Genomic DNA, 16,461 nt, shown 5'->3' on the forward strand with positions numbered 1-16,461 from the left:
CCTCCGACTCAACCATTTTTTCTTCAGACAACGGCCAAGTCTCTTGGATGCAATCCTTATAGATACTTGCATTAGAATGTAATTTGATCTTAATAGGAGTAGATCTTGCGACAGCTCTAAAGGAGAGCATGATCTTAGTGATCAATACGGGAAGAGGCGCCAAGCTCTTCCCCACTCCTCGAATCACATTAAACATTAAATCAATGATGCAGAAATTATACTTCTTTGTTTGCAAAATCCAGAGAACGTGCAAACATTGCAGGCCGATATCACTGACTTTGTCTTTCCCAAGGACGTTCCTACCAATCCACTAAGCTACAGCCAGTTGATTGGTTCTCAGGGTGGTTTGGCGGACGCAATGGGATGTCAGATTGTATTCACCCTCCACGACAGTATCATTCATCAAAGCAGGAACTCCAGTATACTCGGATTCCTGAATTGTCGTTACTAGGTTGCTTTCAAAAGCGTAATTCCTAACGATTCGCCTAACAACCGCCTTCGTTACTTCTCTCCTCGTTCCTCCTAACTTTATGAAAATCCTATCCCTTCCAATTTCGCTTCTTATAAAATTGTTCTACCAAATCATGGTGATAGAACTCCTCGATCGAAAGTACCACAGTCCGTTCAATGCCTCTTTATCATCTCCGCGTCGTAAAATGGCGCGAAACTGTCGTCAACAAACGCGTGTTCCGGCAAAATTCTACGTCGTAGAGCCATTGAAATTTTGTTAGACAACTAATGGTTTTGTAGACTGTGGGGGAGGCGAGTTTGAAGAAAACAACTAAAAACAACGTAGGTGGCGGTGGTGGCGGTGGTGGAGACTTCAATTGGTGGCTGTTTTTCGGAGTTGGGTTGGTTGTGGTGATGTTTTAGAGAAGATTTTAGGTGGATTTGATTTTCTTGGTGTAGGTTTAGTTAGGTTTCCTTCTCTCTCTCTATATATATATATATTTTTTTTTGGTTTTCCAGGCTTGGTTTAAAATAGGTAACCGGCGGTATTGAACTGGAAACAAAGAAACCGTGCGTTTTTTCTGGGAAGGAAGGAGACGCACAGTCGTGCGTCCGGTTTGGGCCAAAGCCCAATGTGAATTCCGAAATTTTCCGATTTTTTGCGCAACTTCAAATTCAATTTGCCGCTTCATTACTGGCCCGATTTTGGCGAATGAGTTATGGAAATGGTCAGTAGAGAATTTCCAATCCAATGATCCATAAAATATTCAATTCCAACCATGGGTGACGTATAAGAGGGTGGAAGAACGCCTCGAAGTGCGTGTGTGACGTAAGTTATACGAACGAAGGAAATCTATGTTTAGATTACGTCAACCCAATTTAACTACAAGTAATGGGCCTAAGCAACACAAATGGATAGTTCGAGCAATCCAGATGGAAAGATCGACTGCCCACCCCCAAACAAATTTTTAAAACGTGGGTCGTTTAAAGTCAGATTCCAAGACTTGTTGGATTGCTATTTCTATGATTTTAGAATTTTTATTTTATTTTTATTTTTATTTTATTATTTTTTATTAGTTTATTATAAGAAACATGAAAAACAATTAATACATAATTCACCCCATAGAGGAACATGACTCAAAAACCGAGAAAACATGCAAAAGTGGAAAACGTGAATTATGTTAACTGTGGACTTAGGATCCGGTACTTACAGCCACACACTCCATAGGGAGGGCCCGGTTACCTGAATGGTGCACTTACCACTATATGGGAGTGAAAGGAAGTACACCAAATGACAAGGTCAGTCCTCATAGACAGGGTCCTGTAAAAGGACTTCTTCTATATCAGGGGACAGAAGTTCGTGAAAATGTTTTAACCGTTGACCATTAACTTGAAAGGTATTGTTGTCATTTGGATTTACCAAGGTGATTGCTCCATAAGGGGTGACTTCAGTAACCAGAAAGGGGCCAGACCAACGGGTTTTTAGTTTGCCTGGGAAAACATGTAGACGGGAGTTGTAAAGCAAAACCTTTTGACCGGCCACAAACTCTTTGCACAAGATATGCTTATCATGAACACGTTTCATGTTAGCTTTATAATCCTTCGGGAGATCGTACAAATCGCTACGGATTTCTTCAAGCTCATTCAATTGCAACTTGCGTTGGACACCTGCCTCATCAATATTGAAGTTAAAACTTTTTATAGCCCACAGAGCACGGTGCTCTAATTCAACGGGCAAATGACATGGTTTCCCAAATACAAGTCTAAAGGGAGACATACCTATAGGAGTTTTGAAAGCAGTTCTATCGCCCCATAAGGCATCCGATAGGCGCTTTGACCGATCTTTCCTATCGGGGTTTCTGAGTTGTTTCTAAAATCTTTTTGATTTCCTTATTAGAAACTTCTACTTGTCCGCTAGTTTGTGGATGATAAGGAGTTGCTACTTTGTGTGTAACTCCATACTTTTTCACTAGGGATGCAACAACTCTGTTGCAAAATGTGTTCCACCATCACTAATGATGGCTTTCGAATGCCAAACCGACAGAAAATATATTCTTTAATAAAAATAAAAACGGTCTTATGGTCATTGCTACTCACGGCAAGCTAGGGCCTATATCCATTTAGACCGTAGTCCACGGCAACTAGAATATAAATGAAACCGTGGGAAACTGGGAAAGGACCCATGAAATCAATGCCCCAAACGCGTCAAAAATTTCTACTATCAAGATTGGATTTAATGACATCATATTACGGCCGTGATTAAGCCCAAGTTGTTGGTAAAAGCGAATACACGTCTTGCAATGCACTTGGGCATCCTTAAAAAGGGTAGGCCAATAAAATCCACATTGAAGAACTTTAGCGGCTGTTTTCATCCCACTAAAATGGCCACCACACTCTGTCATGGCAAAACGATAGAACTTCATTGTATTCCCACCGGGGAATACAACGGCATTTAATAATCGATCCGCACAATACTTAAAAAGATAGGGCTCATCCCGGTGAGTATAACTTAACTCTGGCCAAGAACTTCTTTACGTTCATTTCTTGACCAATTATAAGGCATAACGTCAGCCGCTAAATAATTTACAATGTCGCGATACCCATGGTGTGAAAAAATGGCATCGATGCTCATAAGGAAAAGAGTCCGGTATGGATTCGAATCGATCGATCGCCGTTTGTGAGTCTAGATAGATGGTGGTCGGCAACTACTTTTTTGACCCTCTTTGTCCTTTATTTCTAATGTGAACTCTTGCGGAGAAGGATCCATCGGATTAATCTCGCTTAGCATCCTTCTTCGCAAGAAGGTACTAAAATTTGCATGGTGGTCGTGTAAACTAAGATTTTAGAACCAACCAAATAAGGACGAAACTTATCTAAAGCATAAAATGACTAAGAATTCTTTTTCGGTAGTTGAATAATTCCGTTGAGCATCGTTTAATGTTTTACTAGCATAATAAATAACAGTGGACTTATTATCTAGTTTTTGTCCCAAGACTGCACCAACTGCATAGTCACTAGCATCACACATGAGTTCGAAAGGTTTAGACCAATCGGGAGGCTGTATAATTGGTATAGAGGTTAGGGCGGCTTTTAAAGTTTCAAAAGCCTGCTTACAGTTAAAATTAAAATCAAAGATTGCATCTTTCAAAAGCAGATTAGTTAAAGGCCTAGCTATTTTCGAGAAGTCTTTAATAAATCGCCTATAAAAACCTGCATGGCCTAGAAAGGCTATAATATCACGGACAGACCGTGGTTTAGGTAGAGTCGCTATCTTATCTAGTTTGGCCTTATCCACTTCGATGACATCACTAGATACAATGTGACCTAGTACTATGCCCTTTTTCACCATGAAATGACACTTTTCCCAGTTTAAAACGAGGCTCTTTTTTTCACACCGTGTCAAAACCTTAGACAAAGGTTAGACAAAGCGATGCGTGAAGGAGTCTCCATAGATAGAAAAATCATCCATGAAAACTTCCATAAAGCTCTACCATGTCACTAAATATATGAAGCATACAATCACCGGAAGGTACGGAGCATTACAAAGGCCAAAAGGCATTCGTTTATAGGCATACGTTCCAAAGGGACATGTGAAAGTAGTCTTTTCTTGGTCACCAATATCAATAATAATCTGAAAATAGCACGAGTAGCCATCCGGAAAACAATAAAAGCATGACCAGCTAGGCGTTCGAGCATTTGATCTATAAAAGGTAAGGGAAAGTGATCCTTTCGTGTCATAGCATTTAACCGTCTGTAATCAATACAGATCCTCCATTTCATAGGACCTTGTGTGACAACTTAGTCACCCTTCCCATTTCGTACCATGGTAACTCCCGATTTCTTAGGAACTACATGAATGGGGCTTACCCATTCGCTATCAGAGATGGGGTATATGATACCCGCCATCGAGTAATCGTAAGACTTCTTCCCTAACCACCTCTTTCATGGCAGGGTTCAAGCGACGCTGAGGTTCGCGAGAAGTTTTCGCGTTATCCTCCAAATGGATACGATGAGTGCAAACATTAGGGTCAATTCCCTTAATGTCGGCTAGGGACCAACCAATCGCCGATCGATGTTCCCTAATCACCCGGATTAAACGTGTCTCTTCATTCTTAGATAACAGAGAAGATATAATTACCGGATGACTACCATCCGGATCAAGTTGAATATATTTTAACTCTGGGGGAAGGGGTTTAAGCACTGGGGTGGAAGGAAAATCAATAGATGTTTCGTCGGGGTCCTCCTTTTGCATAATGAATACTTGCTTAGGTAGCAAGTCTTCATACTCAATATGTGGAGCAATTGAAGTGTCTACAATTGGTGTGGACTCAAGGATGGTGTTGACTTCCTCTAAGTAGGAGTCATTTACAAAATCTGAAGTTCCAAAAGAAAGGAATTTATACATATTGTTTTCAGGAAACGTGTTGTTAAAATAATCTTGAGCTAAGCTCTCGATCATGCTAACCTCCCCATCTATAGACGGATCTGGTAATTGTTTCATCATTTTAAAAACATTTACCTCAACTGTAAGATGGCCAAAAGATAAGGACATCTTACCATCGCGGCAATTCATAAGGGCGTTGGCAGTTCCTAAGAAGGGGCGCCCTAAGATGATCGATACAGAGTCGTTGGCGACTTCTGTATCGAGGATAACAAAATCAGCAGGATAGTAAAAATCCTGAACCTTAACAAGCACATTTTCCACTACACCCTTAGGATACTTAATTGACCTATCCGCTAATTGTAACGTTATTTTTGTAGGTTGCATTTCCTGTAGACCTATTTGTTTATACAAATAATATGGGAGTAAGTTAACACTTGCCCCGTGTCTAATACTTGATCGTCGTGTGGGAATCTCCTAGGGTGCATTTTACAGTAGGACGACCAGGGTCCTTGTACTTAACAATTCCATTACTTTCAGATAAAGTTGGGAATTGTTCAGTTAGAAAGGCGTCTTTAGGTATGTTGGTCTTATGCCTAGTAGTGCACAACTCTTTAAGAAACTTAGCGTGATTAGGTAGCTTTTTAATAGCTTCGAGAAAAGGAAGGTTTATCGTTAGATTCTTGAAAACGTTCCTAATCTCCTCAAAGTTTGTATCCCTGGTTAGCATGGCTAACTTCTGAGGGAATGGTGGTTTTGCTCTATATTTAGCGTATGGCTCGACTTGATTTGTTACCTTAGCTTTCTGTTTCTTAGGTTGTAGTTTAAATGGTACCTCTACTGTGGTAGGCTCTTCAGTTTCTATTTCGGTATCTAGTTCGATATCCGGTGTAGGGAGTACTGATGGGGTAACTATAGGCATAGTTACTTTGTTATCAACCACTCTTCCAGAACGGAGAGTGGTGATGGCATTCAGGTCACCTACTATTGTCGTTTCCGTACTAGTATTACCGTTTACCTCAAAGGCTATGTTTGTTGTTTTAGGGTTTGGTATAGCTTGTCCTGGAAACACGCCTTTTGGTTGGGCTTTCTCTTGGGCTAATTGTTGTATGCCCTGATTTATGGATTGTAAGATCTGTTGATTTGATTGAGTCATTGATTGGAAAATTTGTTGGGTAAACTGTATAAAGGGGTCGATACGGTCTGGTTGTGTAGGTGTAGTAGTCGGTGGTGCATTTGGAACTATCTCACGTTGATTATTTATGGGTGGGTTTTGATAGTTACTATTGTTAACCGGAACGATACCTCTATTGGTATTATAACTATTATAATTACTCTGACCTTGTGCTACACCTTGTCGTGGTTGCGCTTGGTTGTTATAATTATTATAATTTCCTTGACCTTGTCCCCGCCCTGCCTAGTTGGAGCTTGATTATAGTTGTTTGCTTGCCTAACATTTTGGTTATTAAACCCTGGAGGTGTAACTTGTTGATTGTTTCGCCAACTAAATTTGGGATGTTGTCTCCATGGGGCATTAGGAATAGGATAGTTATTAATGAAGCAAACATTATCTTGCTCTAATTGTTGTTGTTCATAGGCGATAGGACAATAGGAGTCAGGGTGCTCAGGACTCAAACAGAAATTACATGGGTTGGAGTTGACATTCATGACGGGAATAGGATTGTGTTGAATAGAAATAGCCTCTACCTTTTTAGTTAGAGATTCGATTATATTTTTAAGTTCTGGATCGGGTTTCATCTCAAACATACCGGCGGCCTTAACTGTTGAAGAAGAACTAGCGAGCGGGGATATCATCATCACCCCCAATTGTTATTAGCGTTTAGTTTGTTCTTCTAAAATTTGTAAGCCTCGAGGCTCATTTACTTAGGAAACTACCCCCATTCATTATGTCAAGGACTTCTTTATGGTGATGTTGAAGTCCTTTGAAAAAGGCACGAACTAACGTGTCTTTTGCTAGATTATGGTGTGGACACTCTATAAGCAGATCGGTGAAACGATTCCAAGCCTCAGAAAACGATTCATGAGGATTTTGTCGAAAAAAAGGAATCTTGGAAAGCATCTCATCCGTCTTTAGGGGTGGGTAAAAATGTTCCATAAATAGCTGAACAAGTTTAGCCCACGAGTCCACAGAGTTCGGCGCTTGGGCAGTTAACCAAGACGCTGCCTTATCGGCTAAGGTGAAGGGAAATACCCTCAGTTTAATTTGTTCCGCACCAACCGTAGGATGATGGAATGTTGTAAGAACTTGTTCAATCCTACGCATGTGTTGGTAAGGTTTTTCATGGCCTAAACCATGGAAAACGGGTAACAAATTAAATATGTTTGGGGGGATTCGAAAATCCCCCACTGGGTCTGCTAGAACGATGCAAGATTTAGGGCTATCGCTCAAAGCTTTGTAGAAGTCGGAGAGAGGAGTCTCTCTTTCTTCAGCCATTATGTCAGGTATGGTTGGTGGGATAGTAGTTAGAGGTGTAGTGATTGGTATACTCGATATGTTTGTTTGTTGACGGTTAATTACGTTCGGTGTTTTTCTCCGACCAGACCTTAATCTCATGCAAGTCTAAGTCTAAACACGAAAACAATCCAAACAATCTTGATATATTAGTATGAGCCTCTAACTGGAGATGCGAGGTATGGAAGAAAGGAATACCTGATAGTGTCCTTGCTTCGCTTATGAATAGCGTCTTGTTTACGCGTGTTCAGTGTAAATAATAAGTTAGAACACTGAAAAACTTAAAAATCGAAGTTTGAAACAAACTTGTTGAAATCCGGGATTTTTGGCTTAGAGTATAAGAAGCTTTCGGATAGAAGCGCGTCGTCGCTCCTTGTTCGATGACTTAAGCGGTCGCTTCGGTGTAAGGGCGGGTCGCGCTCGTGGTCCAGTAAAATAGAGCGGTCGCTTCGGTTCGGGGCTGGTCGCTTCGTGTTCAGACTATAGCAGCGCGCCTTGCGCCTCGCTACGCAGCGCCTTCGATGTAAATTTGTCGGAACTTTTTCAACGCTGAAACGGATAACCACAGTATGAATCAAACAAGGGTGGGTGGGTTTAATGGGACTTTAGAAATGACTAATTCTACTATGAAAACAATGCTAAAGTGCAACTAAGATGGCAGCGGCGCCATTTGATAAATCATAAAATTGATAGTCTTACCTACGAAATAAAGCGATGAAACTCTAAACGTAAGTAAAACTAAAACTAGATTATGCGTCTATATTTATCAAAGTTCCTACTCTCAATTCTATCGAGATAGAGTGGAGTAACAAATTCGTTCCACTCCTAGTGCTCTAGCATGGAATTGTTTTCTAATCTAATTAATCAGTCTTAAGTCAATGAGAGCTTTACGAAGGTGTTAAACTACGATGCAATGTGAAAAACAATATGTTAAATTTAACTACGAATGCTATGGCAATATGATTGTTTTGAATCTAGATAAAAGATTAGAGGGGAATTGAATCCACCTCGAATCCAACTTCATAGCCTAGCATAGATTCTTGTATCTCGATTCTTACATTCTTACGGTAAGAAATTCGAGTTCTAATCCCTAGTGTTCATGGCATTTCTACCGAGTACTAACTAGCATATTAGGTCGTCCACCCATTCTCATGGCGAATCACGACCTTCTAGATTGGAATAGACTCTACAATGCTTCTACACTATACCACTAAGTTTTCATCAAGGCTTCATCAACCCCTCTAATGGAGGTTTTAGCCTTGAATCATTTCATAATCATTCCCATATGAATCTAAACTAAACATATTATCAAGATTCAAATTTACTAATCTAATTAAACAATGATTAAATTCTAATTAACAACTAATAAATGGTAACCAACAATAATTAAAACTAGATCTAATAGATTGAAATAACATAATCCAAATTGATAAAATAACTATTTTATTTATCTAATCAATCAAGAACAATGATTCAAAGACTTAATCTAAAACAAGAATTGAAAATGGAACTAAACTTAATTTTATTAATTAAACTAGATCTAGAATTATCTATATTGTTTTAGGTCTAACTAGCTACCCTTAACAAAGAGCTAAGCTTTGGTTTTTATATGTCCAAATCCAAAAATCGTGCATGGGCTTGGAGCCATGTTTTGGGCCAGAGAATCAGGCCCAAAACCCAATATTTTCAGTCCAAAAAGGCCTCTTCAGCTGTAGTTGGCTTCAACAGACTTTTTGTCCACTTTTGCTCCTCTGATTGGGTCAAGGCTTTGACCATTGGAAAGCTCTTTCCGAGCTGGTCGTTTTGACATAAGGTAGGCCCAATTCCAAGATCTGAGTCCAAAGATACGGCTTTTGGAAGTTCTACTGACTTGTGTGCTGTTTCAGCCCGCGTCGACTTTTCAGCTTTTGACCGGGCTTTAGAAAGGCTTTGTCTTCTTGAATCTTGGCCTTAAATCAAGGAACTCCTTAGTAACCGACCTTAGCTCCTTTATCTTGCTAAAGTGGCACATATCTGCACATAATGGACTTTGAAACCTGAAATGCATAAAAACACGTAATCAGTGTTAACTCTTAATTATTACTCACATAATTGGTCTAAAGGTATGACTGTTATAGGGTTAAAACTACAGTTTTGGGCTCTTATCATGCGTCATAGGAAATCTTGGTGCTTGATTGTGTTTGGATATGTTTTCTGTGATATTTATTTATGGAATGATCCACAACTATTTCGGTTGTTGATATATGATAAACCGCATGTTCATACATACATTTTAGATAAAGTCTCGAGTATCGACTATAAACGACTCAATTTTTGTGTTTGGTGCATTTCCTTTCATTTCCAGATATTGGTGAGTGCACCATTAAGGTAACAGGGCCCTCCCTATGGAGTGTGTGCTGTAAGTACGGATCCTAAGTCCACGTTTAACATAATTCACGTTTTCCACTCTTGCATGTTTTCGAAATTTTTGAGTCATGTTTCTCTATGGGGTGAATTATGTCCTTATTGCTTATTGTTTTTCCTTATAAAAGTAAAAAAAAAAATATTAAATAATAAACATAGTAATCTAGGAAGTCGGGAATCGACTTTAAAAGACCACTTTTAAAAAAAAAAAATTTCTAAACTCTGTTGTAAAAAATTTGTTTGGGGGTGGGGTGTTTGTGTTTCCGTCCTAGAATGTTTTATGTCCCATTAGAGTTGTTTAGGCCGTTTAATTGTATTTCGATTCGGGTTGACATTATCTATGAATTTAGAGTTCATTCGTTCACATAACGTATGTCATGCACGCACTTCGATGCATTTTCCACTATCTTATATGTCATCTACGGTCGGAATAGAGTGTTTTATGGATCATTGGATTGGAAATTCTCTCCTGATCATTTCCATATCTCATTCGCAAAAATCGGACCGGTAATGAAGCGGCAATATTAGTTTGAAGTCGCGCTAAAAAATCGACAAAATTCGAAAAATTCGAATTGGGCTTGGGCCCAACTCGCGCGCACCTGCGCCCCTTACCTTCACACCAACAGTCGTGATCTTCATCCTCCCAAACCGCCATTAACAATAAAAACAAAGCTTTAAAACCTAACATAAAAAAAAAAAAAAAAAAAAGAAAACCAATACACCCACGCCAAACATCCAAACCCACTCCAAATCTTCTCAAAACCGTACCACCACCACCTCCACCAATTTAAATCACCAAAAACCACTGAAAAATAAGGAAATTCACGCTGCCGCGCCACCACACCACCACCACCATCGTTTTTTTGTGAGGTTGTCCGTCATTGCTTCCCCACTACATTCCAAACACTCCAATGGCTCAACAACGTTGAATTTTGCCGGAGCAAGCATTTATTGGCGACCACTTCGCGCCATTTTACGGTGATAAAATGATTAGTAGAGATTGGAATACCTTGTGGTACTCCACTAACGCTTTCTACCACGAAGAGTTAGTCCGATGGTTTTACAACACGAGGGAGTTGGATGGGAGTAGAATTTTTGTTACGGTGGCAAAGAAGAGGAAGGAAGTAACTGCTGGGTTGTTGGCTGAGATTCTAAGCATTCCGCCTAGAATCCATCTCGATGCCACGTTACAGGAGTCCCATTATAATGGGGTGGAGCCTTTGATGAACGCGACTATTACCGAAGGGAACTACAATACAAGCTCGCATTGTGTTCGCCAGGCATCCCTCAGAACCAACTAGCTGGTTGCAGCTCAGTGGATTGGTCGGAACGTCCTAGGGAAGGAGAAGGTCAGCGACATCGATCTGAACTGCCTCCACATTCTATGGATACTCCAGGAGCAGAAGTACGAGTTCTGCATTTTGGAGTTTTTGCTTAGCATGATTAGGGGAGTGGGAAAGTCTATTGCACCTCTCCCTGTTTTGATAACCATGATCATGCTGAAGTTGAGAGTGACTCCGACCTCTGATAGGATTTACCTCACCCTACACCGAAATCCTCATATTTATGAGGATTGTGTCCAACGAGTTTAGAGGTTGCCTGAGGATAGGGTAGAGGACGAGGAGGATGGTGGAAATGAGAATGACTCGAAGGACGAGGAGGACATGACATGTTTTGATGCTGATGCCTTGGAGAGGTGTTGGTCAGATGCAGAACACAATGGCTGTGATTCATCGTGGCATGCGTTCACTCAATACTATCTGCGAAGACCTCCAGACTCGACAGGCTACTATCCACCATAACTTTGAGATTCGTACCCAACGAGAGGATGAGCGGTGGGAGATGGATGAGGCTGAACTAGAAGCTCGGCGCCCGATTCGAGCCGATATGCTTGCATGCTTTCCACCTCACGGGGATTCTCGCTTCCAAGGATACATCATCGAGGCACGGCGTCGCCGAAAAGGCGAATGGTGCTTCGGCCCATCGGGAGCTCGGGAGCCATCTCGGCGTGTGCCTCCGCTACCGAGATCGGCGTGTTTAGGGATAGTATAGCTTGATGATTTTTATTTGTAGTTTTATTATTGTTAGTTATTTTAATGTCAGTTTTAATTCGGTAATTTGAATTTTGTAGTGAAATGTAATTTGAATAAAAAATTTAATATAATGCGGTTATTTTCATTCAGGCGTGGTTGTTTAATATTGATCCCACCTTCCCAAATTGTTTGGGGGTGGTATTATCTATTCAAAGATGATTTTTATATGACCCTCGTTTTTAGAAGTTATTTCGGAGTCAGGGTGAGAATATTGCCGATTAGGCATATCTATGAATAAATATCATGGTAGGATGAAATCTCGATAAGTTAGGTAGTTTTATCCTAAATTTAACCTAAAAGATACTAGGGTTGTTTTAGAATCAAGAATATGAGTTGTTTCCGTTTCGGGTTTGAAAATTTTAGTATTTCTGGAAATTGCCGTAAAAAATTTTTGGCAACTTCCCGATCCGTTTTAGGAACTTAAAACCTATAAAAACTTCATTCAATCTACACTCACAACCTACACTACACCTAACTTCCATCACTCACCTTTCACTCCCACGTTTCCGGTTGTTCTTCACCATTTTAAAAAATCAGCACCTCGGAGCGCACCTGCGCCCTAGTCTCTGTCAGAGATTTTGCACTGAGCGCACCTGCGCCCAAGGTGAGCACGACTCGCTCCCAAACACTGGAACTCGAAAATCATCAGAGCGCACCTGCGCCCAAGTGGAGCGCACCTGCGCCCTGACCTCCGTAAACACAAAAATTTCCAGTTTTCTGCGGGTTGTTCCTGGATCATTTGCAACTGTTCCAGAGCATCGTTTTGAGATGACATCCCCTACAATAATACCAGAATAGTCTTTCGAAGATATGTTTCAAAGCACTACTTATGGTGCTTGGTTTCGCGAGGCGATCACATACGTAGGCTGGGAACCGCTTATGGTAAGACCTGCTGAACTTTATTCTCCAACACTAGCATCTTATTTTTACGATAACTGCATTTTCTTTGAGAGGCCAGATGGAGAACACTCTTGTTCTCCATCAACATTGATGATGAACTAATGGAAATTACCAGGTTCTTGCTAGCATTTGTCCTTGGACTTGCTATGCCCTCTGAAATACAAGACCCATGGTGCTATTGGGTAGATAATATGTATGTCTACACTTATGAGTTTTTGCATGAGTCGTATGGGGCAGGCATTTTCCGTATCGAGGACCAAGGGGAATATAACGTCGCCTTTGGTAGCCTGTCCATGAACATAGGAACTGTTATGTTTTGGATCATGCTAAACATTTTAGGGGAATGACATTTTTCTTTTGTGAATGATGCCACTTGCAGCGTCTTCCTTGCTTTAGCCACGGGACGTATGTGCCATGACCTTCCCAGAACCTTGATGTCTAGTTTAGCTCGAGCCCATAGCATGAGGCATAAATACCTTCTTATGCCTGTTCTAATTTCCCGTATTATGCTATGTTTCTTTCCTATTTTTTGTACACATTTTACGGATTGGATTACGGTCGACACTGTGCGACCCACCAATAGTATTATTCAATCTTTTCGTGCAATGACTTGGCAAGGGTGGAGGATACAACCTCATCAGGTTGCACCCTACACCCCGTCAGACCAAGTGGCGCTTAATAGGTTAGCAATAATAGATGATAAATGGTGGGAAGCCTGACAAATTATCATGGCATGGCAGGACGTGAAGGAACCTCACTTCTTTATAGAAGAAGAGGATGAGGAGGATGAAGAATAAAAGTGGGAGATAAGGTCAAGTTTTAATTCTAGTTAGTGTCTGCTTATGTTCCAAGCAATTTTATTCTTGTTAACCCCATAATGGGTGGAACTCTTATAGAGTTGCGTCAGTTTTTTATTTCCTATATTAGTACGTTCTAACTTTGTTTTGCAGATGTTCCTGAATTTCACGCGCTTCAATGGTATTTTTCCTACGCTCTTTATTTAAAATACTTTGAGGACAAAGCATGCTTCTTGTTTGGGGGGTACATAGAAACACGTGTAATTAAGGCATCTGCTAGGATATAAATATGTATAATATGCATTTGTTTTCTAGTTAAAATTTCAAAATTTCAAAAATATAAATAAATAAGTTATGCTATACACTTAGGAATATTGGTATTGTTTTCTTTCTCTATGCTCTTAATAATCTAGAAGTCTCATGTAGCTTTTGCATTAGAATAATTGTTAGAAACTTAGGTTAAGATGTAGGTAATAATCTTTGCATCTATCTATAAATATATTACATAACTATCTATGATTGTTAGCAGCAAGTTTCTGAACTCTAGGCTAGAGTACTTATTTTACAAATCCTGTAAGAATATAGCCTAAAGCCTTCTATGAGTGGAACATTTGAGAAATGACACAAGGGAGAAGTAAAATCCGGATAGAGAAATCACACGTCCACTTGCTTGATCACTATGCCATATCCTAAGCGAGAATTTAGGCCCTCTTTGGATCGATATAGCCAGAAATTCGAACCTATGAATTATTTTCCACTATTAAGCCCCTCCGAGCCTTTCTTTAGCCTTTCATAAACCACAAATCCTTTACCCCTGTTACAAAACAAAACAAAATAAAAAATTCAACCTACCTAATTTAGATAAGTCTGAGAATAGAATGAGGAAGAAAGAAGAAGAGAAAAACCTGTGTAAACAAAAGTTAGTTAATTGCTTTAGAAAATAAAGAAAAGAAGTTTCCATCTAAAGAAAAGAAAAATAAAAATAGAAATAAAATAAAAACTCCAAAAAAATAGAATAAAAGGAGTCAAAAGCCAAAGAAAAAAGAAAAAAAATATGGCTAAGGATGGAAACAAAGTGTAGAAGCAAAAGTAAATAACAAGGTTTTCTCTAGTTACATAATATGAAGACTCTATTATCTCAGACTTGTCCTTTTGAATATCCATTTCCTTCATTCTTAAACCATCTCCTAATCCCATGAACACCTAATAAAGACCTCTAGCTCAATTAGGAATAGGTTAGTGTGATAGTAAGTGGCAGATGTGTTTGATCGACCGGCTTCCTTGTTGTCATTGAGATTGTAAGGTAAAGTGTGCACCGCGACTTCGGAGTAGTGAAAACTTGAGTGGAAAAATCAGAGTGTTGTATCTTGACTTTTATTGTGAGAACCTACTTAAAGACGCTATTCCGAGTTTCAGAAATGAACCTGCTAGGCATTTCATAGTATTACTCATTGTATATATGTTTATTGTAGATGATTGATTATTATGCATATATTAGCTTAGGTTTCGCCTTGATTACTCTATATGCATTGCTAGTGAGAGGTATAGTTAATTTAGAGCATGAATAAGGAAACAATAGTTTTATTTCTTAGTCGTTGTAGTATAGATGAAGTTTGTGAGTACCTTCACTGGAAAACTCTCACGAGGGTATAACTCGTCCACTAGGGAATTCCTAGTGGTTTAAGGCCTTGTTGCATATGGTCAATGCAATCGCACTAAGCGAAACGAGAGTAGATAGAACTCCATTTTTGGTCACTTATTCTAATTTCTCATCTTTTCTTGAGGACAAGCAAAATGCTGTTTGGGGGTGGTTTGATAAGAGCCAAAAACTATAGTTTTAACCCCTTAACCATCATACTTTTAGACCAATTATGTGAGTAATAATTAAGAGTTAATACTGATTACGTGTTTTTTATGCATTTCAGGCTTCAAAGTCCATGATGTGCAGAAATGTGCCACTTTAGTGAGATAAATGAGGAAAGGTCGGTTGCTAAGGAGTTCTGTGATTAAAGGCCAAGATTCAAGAAGACAAAGCCTTTGTAAAGCCTGTTAAAAAGCTGAAAAATCGACGCGGGCAGAAACAACACACAAAGTCAGCAGAACTTCCGAAGGCTGTATCTTTGGACTCAGACCTCGGAATTGGGCCTACCTTATGTCCAAACGACCAGCTCAAAAAGAGCTTTCCAATGATCTAAGCCTTGACCCAATCAGAGGAGCAAAAGTAGATGAAAAGTCTATTGAAGCCAACTGCAGCTGAAGAGGCCTTTTTGGACTGAAAGAATTGGGTTTTGGGCCTGATTCTCTAGCCCAAAACATGGCTCCAAGCCCATGCACAATTTTTGGATCTGAAAGATATAAAAACAAAAGCTTAGCTCTTTGTTAAGGGTAGATAGTTAGACCTAGATTAAAAATTGGATTAGTTAGCCTCCATTAATTAGTTTTAGAATTTCAATTAGTTAATTAATTAGTTTTTCATATCTTGTTTTAGATCTAGTTTCATATTTAATTAATTACTTTAAAACAAAGTATATTATTAATTTAGAATTTGAATCATTGTTTTATTATTCATTAGATTAATAAAATAGTGTTCTTGGTAATCTAGTTTCATTTTCCATTTACTTATTTAGTTCAATTCTTAGATTCAATTATTTGTCTTTATTAGATTGAATAGATTTTTGCATGAGTAGTTTCCATTTGAGTTTAAATAAGCAAAGTTTCAATCTTTATATCATGTCTTGTTCGAATTTGATTGGGAATGATAGCGTGATGATTCTCGGCTAAACCTCCATTAGAGGGGATTGAGAAGCCTTGATGAAAGCTTGATTCCGATTATCGTAGAGTCATCGTAATTTCCTTTCCACTCTAGAAATGATTAGTTCACCATGAGAATGGGTGTAATCGTTCACATACTAGTTATGAATTGGTAGAAATGCCATGTGTAATTAGGGATTAGGAATAACCAGA

At 39.3% G+C, this 16,461-nt stretch overlaps 1 non-coding gene across 1 annotated transcript; it reads left to right on the top strand.

The window, feature by feature from the left end:
• Positions 1-6,807: 6,807 nt before the first annotated feature.
• On the top strand, positions 6,808-6,913 carry LOC147497128 (small nucleolar RNA R71). Its single transcript, XR_015197208.1, has one exon. It is a non-coding gene; the product is annotated as a small nucleolar RNA R71 (small nucleolar RNA).
• The last annotated feature ends 9,548 nt before the right edge of the window (positions 6,914-16,461 follow it).

The sequence above is a fragment of the Coptis chinensis genome, chromosome 5 (assembly GCF_015680905.1).
Source record: "Coptis chinensis isolate HL-2020 chromosome 5, ASM1568090v1, whole genome shotgun sequence".
NCBI lineage: Eukaryota > Viridiplantae > Streptophyta > Magnoliopsida > Ranunculales > Ranunculaceae > Coptis > Coptis chinensis.